Source organism: Phalaenopsis equestris, unplaced genomic scaffold (assembly GCF_001263595.1).
Source record: "Phalaenopsis equestris unplaced genomic scaffold, ASM126359v1 Scaffold000002, whole genome shotgun sequence".
Classification (NCBI taxonomy): Eukaryota; Viridiplantae; Streptophyta; class Magnoliopsida; order Asparagales; family Orchidaceae; genus Phalaenopsis; species Phalaenopsis equestris.
The window spans coordinates 77749360-77757460 of NW_018164444.1; positions in this window are offsets into that span (position 1 = coordinate 77749360).

Sequence of the window (8101 nt, forward strand, 5' to 3'; positions counted from 1 at the left end):
TATGCATAACAAGGTATTATTTCACTTTTTTGAAGTTAAAATGTAGGTGATATAAATGTAAAAAAAGCAAAATTTAGGTGCTCGATTTGTAAATACATAAGAATTGGGTGGTTTGCATATACATCCGTTAAAAAAATAATGAAAGTATTACTGATATAATGTGAAACACCTACTTACAAGTACTATTGTAAATAGATAACTAATTAAAGGAATACGGAAAAATTTACATATACTCGACATGATTCCTACGTATTTGCACATCTAACACGTAATGTTCAATATTTATACTTGTAACATTTTGGTGACCCACCCCAACATATATATGAAAGTGTGTATTTCATGTTACAAAACATAGTAATAGTGACATTTTCATGTAACCATAAAAGATTAAATGTTAGATATATAAAAACAGAGGAATTATGTGGTATGTATGTGGATGACCCTATGAACGAGGAGAATATTATGTGATTTGTTCTGATGCATTCGAATTTTATGTACAATAAAATCGTTCGCGCACAATAATTTGTACAATATGTACATGAAGTCCGAATACATCTAGATAAAACACGTAATCTTTTTTTTCCTATAAATGTTATTTTATAAAAACGCTTTTCTAATCGCATTTTAAGACACTTTTGGCAACTTATATCCTCTATAAAGTGACATTTTTTTTTGGACACAAGACTAATTGTTTCAATTACTTAGACAACTTAAGACTAAAGAGATGTTAGTTATGTTAATCAAGGTTAATTAATGCATACCTACATTTATTAATATTTTGTTGATGTTTGTAATTGAGACAATTGTTAATATTTTGTTGATTCTTATAATAAGGCTTGAAATAATTTTCGTTATCTATTTATTAACTGTAATTAAGGATTAATTTGGGTGATAATTAAGTTATAAACAAAACAAATCCAAAAATAGGTTTTAGGGTTAGGTTATTGAAATGCTAAATATGATAATATTTGAACTACTACATAAAGTTATAAGCTGAATTTCCAAGAAAGAGAATCTGCCTCTTGATCTTTTGCTTGTAGATAAATGGTGATATTTTTAAGAATGAATTTTCAAAGAAGGAATTACATGTTGTCCTTTTCTTAAATACCTAATAACTTATATTCAAAATAAGGAGCATTTACATATATACTTTTTTCTGTTGAATTCAAAAGTGTCCAGGAAACACACTCAAGAAATAGAGCGTATAAGGGAGAGGAAGAAGAAACAGTAAATGACACTAAAGAGTGTGTAACCCCTTTATTATGAAAATGACCCCTATTTATAGACATAGATGGTCTGAATATTACAATTGCATATTTACCCTCTAATCATTAGGCTTTACGAGGGGCAACTTAATAAATCTTGAGGAAAATTCAATATAATATTTACAAGAATTATTCGTGATTTTTAATATGACGATTGTGTGTTTCGACCAACTGATCCCCTCGGGTTTTGCGTAGGCCCTTGATTGATAATTCGCAGACAATCGTCTTGAGCTGGCGCCTGGTCGACCACATATGCCCTCTTACCAGACCCTTTGGATCATTGGTTGATCGGGTGGCTAGACATTTGGTTTATCGATGGATATGCATGTTGATCGCCTTTCTCTCATCGATCGTCATGCTTCCTGATATCTGTATTATACGGTTTGGTTGGTCGTTCAGATTTTTCGACGATCATCTTCTGCACTAACTGTTGGATTGCTCTGAGATGCGTGATGTCGTATTTTTTCGTATACATACTTAGTTTCCATCTTGGTTCTTAAAAGTTGTGTTGCATGTAAGACCAAGAGAATCTTTTTAACCCATACAGAAATACAAAAATGTATAAATGTCGAACAATCAAAAGGTGGCTCAGGAGATGATTGCTGAGGAGCGAGCAACATCAAAGAAGCTGGGGAGAAAAAGACGTTCTCTCCCGTCTGGCATTGGTAGGGTTTAGCCCGACCCACCCGAGTCCACCAAAAAAGATGACGAAAGTGGGTAAATTTTCTTCACGCATGTTATTACTTTTATGCGTGGATGTATAGTATTAATGTCGTTTCCATCAAGATTCTTTTGAAGGAGTGAGGGAGATGTTTTTTGAACCCTCATTGCTCTTGATTCAAGAGTTTTGTCGCTTTGTCATGTATTGGAGGAGTTCCTACCATAACTCCTAGTGGGACGTCATTCTTAGGTTTGCACGAGCCATCGAAGGTGAGTTGTTGTCCTCATCCTATCTTGATTGAGACCGAGTCAAAGTGAGAACTGGGGGTCGTTGCAAGAGCAATGAGGATACTCCCCTTAAATAAAAAAATGCTCCCCCTATGGCGTCAGAGCTATCTCCTCCCCCAAAAGGGAGGGAAATTTTGCTGGAGTTGGCCTTCACATAAGATCGAGGGAGTTGGAGTTTGAGCAAACAGTCACTTTGTGCTTATTGATTGAAAGATGGAGAGGTTCCCCAACACCCCTCTGAATGGGGACTATGTTTCGACCTTGGTGGAGATGTTTTGGTCCCCCAGCCTTCAAGAAGACATTGACATCAATAGACAGGAGGAACATGACTCAGGCGGTTGATCATTATCATGCCCTCGCATGGAGAGCATCCCATTTTCAGGGGTATCTCTTAGACAAAGTTGAGAAACAAGTTGAGAGGTCTAGCCCGTGGGTTCAAAAGTTAAAACGAAGATCTTCCATAGCTGAAGAGAGATTGAAACTATTTGTGGAGGAGAGGAAGCTCGAGGCACGGGAGCATAAGGCCCAAGTGGCGAATATTCTAAATGAAAACAATGAGTTGAAAGAAAAGATGTCCTCGATGATTACTCAGGAAAAGCACGTCAAGGGTCTCTCCCATAAAATTATGGCCGGCACTTCCTTGGCCTTGGAAAGGTTCGTGAAGCATAAATTAGTTGTCATAAATGGCGGGAGATGGATGAGTTTGGTACGCTTCTTTTAGATCTTGAGGATGAGGAGGACCAATTGAACGAACAGTCAGTTCGTGTTGAGGGAGCAGAGGAAATTATGGAGGGTTTTGGGAAATCTTGAAATCTTCAGGGCTAAGCCAATGTCTCTTTTTGTTTTTTTTTGCTTTGTTGTTCACGTGTGTTGTAAGGAAAATTTTAATTTAGGTTTTGCAAACAAACTTTATAGTATAAGGAAATATTGAAGTCGAAGGCTTTGTTTCCCGAGCTTTATTTCTTTTATCTAATGATTGATTGAGTTTATAAATAATATGCCACCTATTATAAATTGTCGGATAGAGTATGACAATATATGTATATATATCTATATGTGTGTGTTAGTCCCAGTTCGTTGTGACATCTCTCATGGAGTTTATTGTTGTAGGGTGTTTGTGTTTCATAAGAGATGAGGACAATCGTTTTTGCACCCCTTGCGGAGCTTGTAATTGTCAGGTACCGAAACCTCTTGTACGCCACTGACGATTGTTTTCTCACCTCTTACGGAGCTTGTACATGTCGGGTGTTGATCATTTTCACACCCCTCATGGAGTTTGTCGTTGTTGGACTTTTTTTTTTGCCTGTGCAGTGGACGATTATTTTCACACCCCTCATGGAATTTGTCATTGTCAGGTACTGAAACATCTTGTATGTCACTGACGATCATTTTCTCACCCATTGTGGAGCTTGTCACCACCGAGTGTTGATCTTTTTCACACCCCCTCACGTAGCTTGTCGTTGTTGGGTGTTTGTTTTTGCTAGTGCAGTGGATGATCATTTTCCCACCCATCGTGGAGCTTGTCGTTGTCGGGTACCAAAACGTCTTGTATGCCACTAACGATCGTTTTCTCACCCCTCATGGAACTTTTCACTATCGAGTGTTGATCGTTTTCACTCCCCCTCGTGGAGCTTATCTTTGTCGGATGTTTGTTTCTGTCAGTGCAGTGGACGATCGTTTTCACACCTCTATCGGAGCTTATCGCTGCTGGGTACCGAAATTCTTGTATGTCACTGACAATCATTTTCACACCTCTCACAGAGCTTATCATTATCGGGTGTTTTGTGTGGAACCAGTTGCCCGAGCGTAAAACACTAGAGATTTATCCTCTTTTATTCGTTGTTTGATCAGTGTCCACAACACATTTGAGAATTTCAAGATCATTTTTTATCCATGGTGTAAGACATCTTGCAGAGAAAATGATGAAGTAAGAGAAATGGGAAGTAATTCAATTCGTTTATAAGAATAAAAAAGCACATGAGCTATATAATAGTTTCATGTTCGTAAAATTTTTAAGGAAAAAATCTCTTCAAATCATCGTCGTTCCAAGTTCGAGGAACCGCGTTTCCCGTGAAGGTCTTTATTTTGTTTGCTTAAGGTCCAGCTTTATGGTCGATGATGTAGGAACCATTCCAGTTTTGATGCAACTTTCTCACTGCTTGCCCTCTTCTCACGGGTCAGCTTTTTTCAATACTAGGTCTCCGAGAGTGAACGTTACTTTGTGAATGTTCTTATTGAAGTAGCCGACTGTCCTCTACTTGATTTTTTCTTGCCATAGAGCTAGTTGGTTCAGTTCTCCTCTGTTAGGTTCTAAGCAAGCATTATTCCTTTGTTGTATGTTTCACTCCATTCCTCCAAGTTCTCTTCGTTGAAGACCGAAGTGGCGAGCACCCTCTTACTATAGCTGTTGCATTCACCAACAACAAATTTCCATCCCATAAGAAAGCATGAACAAGGTTTGACTTGTGGATGAAGATGACGTTGTTCAAATTGCTCATACTGAGGGGATCTGATCTGCTCATTTGGCCCTTGCTCCTTCTACTTTCTTCCTCAGGAGGTTTAGGATGACTTTGTTGTCGGCTTCTGCCTGCCCGTTAATTCAATGATGATGCACAGAGGCGAACTTGAGATTGACTCCCAAGGTCTTGCAGAAATCACAAGCTTTTTTATCAGTGAATTGCATTATGTTACTGTAATAATAACTAGCGGTAATCCATATCTAAATGGGCATCATCGTCCACTTGATCCTTAGATTTCACTTGTCAATCCAAGTGAAACCACCAGAGCAAATAGCGAGGTCTCACCAAACCTCATATTTCATAAGATTTTGGTGCGAAGGCTCTAGAGAAGGGAACACTCAGATTCGTTGGAGGGGAAACTTTCCCCAAAGATGTGAGGAAACTTTTGGCGTCGCCTTGTTGGAATGTCATTGGAGATGAAAAAGAAGAACATACTTCTTCTCCCAAGTGATGAAGAAGCTCTCCTCATCGGAGAAAATGAGAAGTATCTGGAGTTAGCCTTCCCCAAAGAAGTGAGAGAGGAAGCTTTCCTCATTGTCTCGTCAAGGTGCTACCGGAAACGAAAGAGATGACCGGAGAAAAGGAAGAAAATATGGAGAAAAGGGATGAAAATGGCTCCCCTGAACTTCTCTTGAAGGAAGAAGAAGAAACCTCACCAAAAATCCCCTTGGAAGCTCCTTGAATCCTCCTCTTGCTCGTAACTTTTCTCTTCACCAAATGGCTACCGATCAGCTCAAATGAGCCTTCTCTCCTGGTTAAACTTCCTCAAAGGGTCCACTTAAAGGATTTAAACCACCTTCCCCATTTAGAATGGTCTCAAAATGCTTTCTATGCCATTTTAGGGTGGATAACAAGGCAAAAGGAGGAGGACCAATAGTCTTGGCCACCATATCAGCGGGAAACCAAGGTCCGGAGGTCCGAATTCGTGAAACAGGTCACGGTGGCATGGTCACACACTACTATTCAAGGTGTCGCAGATTTGGGTCTGACGTGGGTACGCCCGATGTAATTATGTCGGGCACTCTGTTTAGCGGCGTGGCTACATCACCCTCAGGCGTGGTCATGCTGCCCAAAGGACCTGGGCCCCTCTTCAGATTTGTTTATAGTCACACCCATATTGCGACGTAACTACGCAGTATGTTTTTTTTTTTGCCAAAGCGGTCACACTACCTTCAGGCATGGTCATGCCGACTGTAGCTCATTTGGGCTCTTTTTGGAGGTCTTGGCATGGCTATACCCAGTTTAGGCATGGTCACGTCATAGGTTAGGCATGGCCACACTTGAATCAAGCGTGGTCACACCGGATCCCATAAAACTTAGGCCTCCTAAAAAGCTCGCTAAGGGGGTTTTGAACCTCGTTGGACCTGTAGAGGATCAAATACTAGCAGTTACTGTTTTGGGACCTCCGTAGGGGCTGCGAACGTGTCTCAAACGAGCTCAATAAGATAAATTGTGCACGTGTCGCTGAGCACGACAACTTTGATCGTAAAATTCGTTTGTCTGGACCTCAAGTTTAAGGAATGAACACGTATGGGGCAGCCTCATCAATGGTCTATGTCACAGGAATATTTGTACCAGCCAGCTACAGCCCCGTGCCACAGGAATGAATGTTAATGCAGCGGATACCAGAGGCGATGCTGGTCTGACCACGATCGATTCAAAACACAACTATAACGGTGTAGAACCCAACTATTGCGTTGTGCTGCTCTTCCTCATGTACTAGAAAAAGAGATTTAATAGAAAAGGAGAATTACACGATGATATACAAACTAACGACTCATAACAAGTTGTTGACTCGCTCAAGCTCGACTCGTTTGCTCCCCTAACTATTACTACAACTCCCAACTACAAGCTTGGTGGCTAACTGACTCTATTGTAGCCCGCAACTACGATCTATATGAGCAATTATTACTACAGCTTCCAACTACGGGTTTCGTGGCCAAATAACGTTATTGCAGCCCCCAACTATGACCTATATGACCAACTATTATTACAATCTCCAAATACGGTTTCAGTGGCCAACTAATGCTAATGTAATGACCAACTACATCCTCTGTGACCAACTAACACTATTACAGTCACCAACTACGGTATGTATGACCAACACACGATATTACAATCACTAACTATGATTTATGTAACCAACTACTACCGTTACAACTTTCATCCACAGCTTCTGCAACCAACTGATATTACTGCAATCACCGATTGCAGCCTTTATGACCAACTTAAGATTTTGCAGATTTCAACAACGATATTTGTTGCGAACCAATGCATGTGCAACAACCAAGCATGGCCTTTGTGACGAACTATTGATGTTACAACTTCCAACTAAAGTCACCAAGACAAACTATTATTATTACAACTAAGAACTACATTTGTTGTAGTCCAATACAATTATTATAGCTGAACTACTATTATACATCTATAATTATCAGTTTTATAATTCTATCTTATATAATTCAGGAGAAGAGTGGACCTGCATACTTACAATTACATAGTGGATCACTTTTACTAAGCTAGACCCCATGGTATTTTTCTTTTCCAGTGTTACATAGTGAATTACTTTGACTGAGCTAAACCCCGTGGTATTTTAAAATTTCTTTGACCTCCAAATTTCCTACACTTTTAAATTGAGAGGATTTTTATTAATTTATTTAAAATTTCAGCATTTAAATTTTTAAAATTAAAAAAGAGGGAGGATTTATATAAATGTCATACAATTTATATATATATTTATATATCTAATTTTTAACTCTTCATATTTACTTTTTTTTTTTAATCTTCATAGTTACTTATATAACTACTTATATAACACTCAATATTTAATTAAATTACATAAAAAATATCATTAATATTTATTATTAATATTTGAAATCTACATTTTCTTCCATATATTTTGATGTGATTGAGCTATTAAAGCATTATATAAGTGAATCTAATAATTTAGATATTAAATGGATAAATACATCAAAATAATTCTTAAAATGCAAATTTTATACGGATTGTATTTCAAATATGAATATTTGGCTACTTTTTAGAATTTTATCAATTAAATCAATTAACAATCACATATATTTTTTTCTAATTTGAATAAAATTAAGAGAAATTTACATACATATAAAATAAAGAGAAATTTACATACATAACATGTAATTCTTAGGCATTCTCATACATAACACCTAACATTTAGGGGTGTAAACGAGCTGAACACCAGATATTTCGAGCTTAAAAAGTGTGTTCGTGTTCGGCGTTTGGTGGTTGGCCTGTTTGGTTTGGCGAGCCGACCAGGAGCCGTTCACGAATAAAAAATCGTTTTGACAACATTAATCACATAGCTATAAGATGTTAAGAATTGGGGCAAGATTT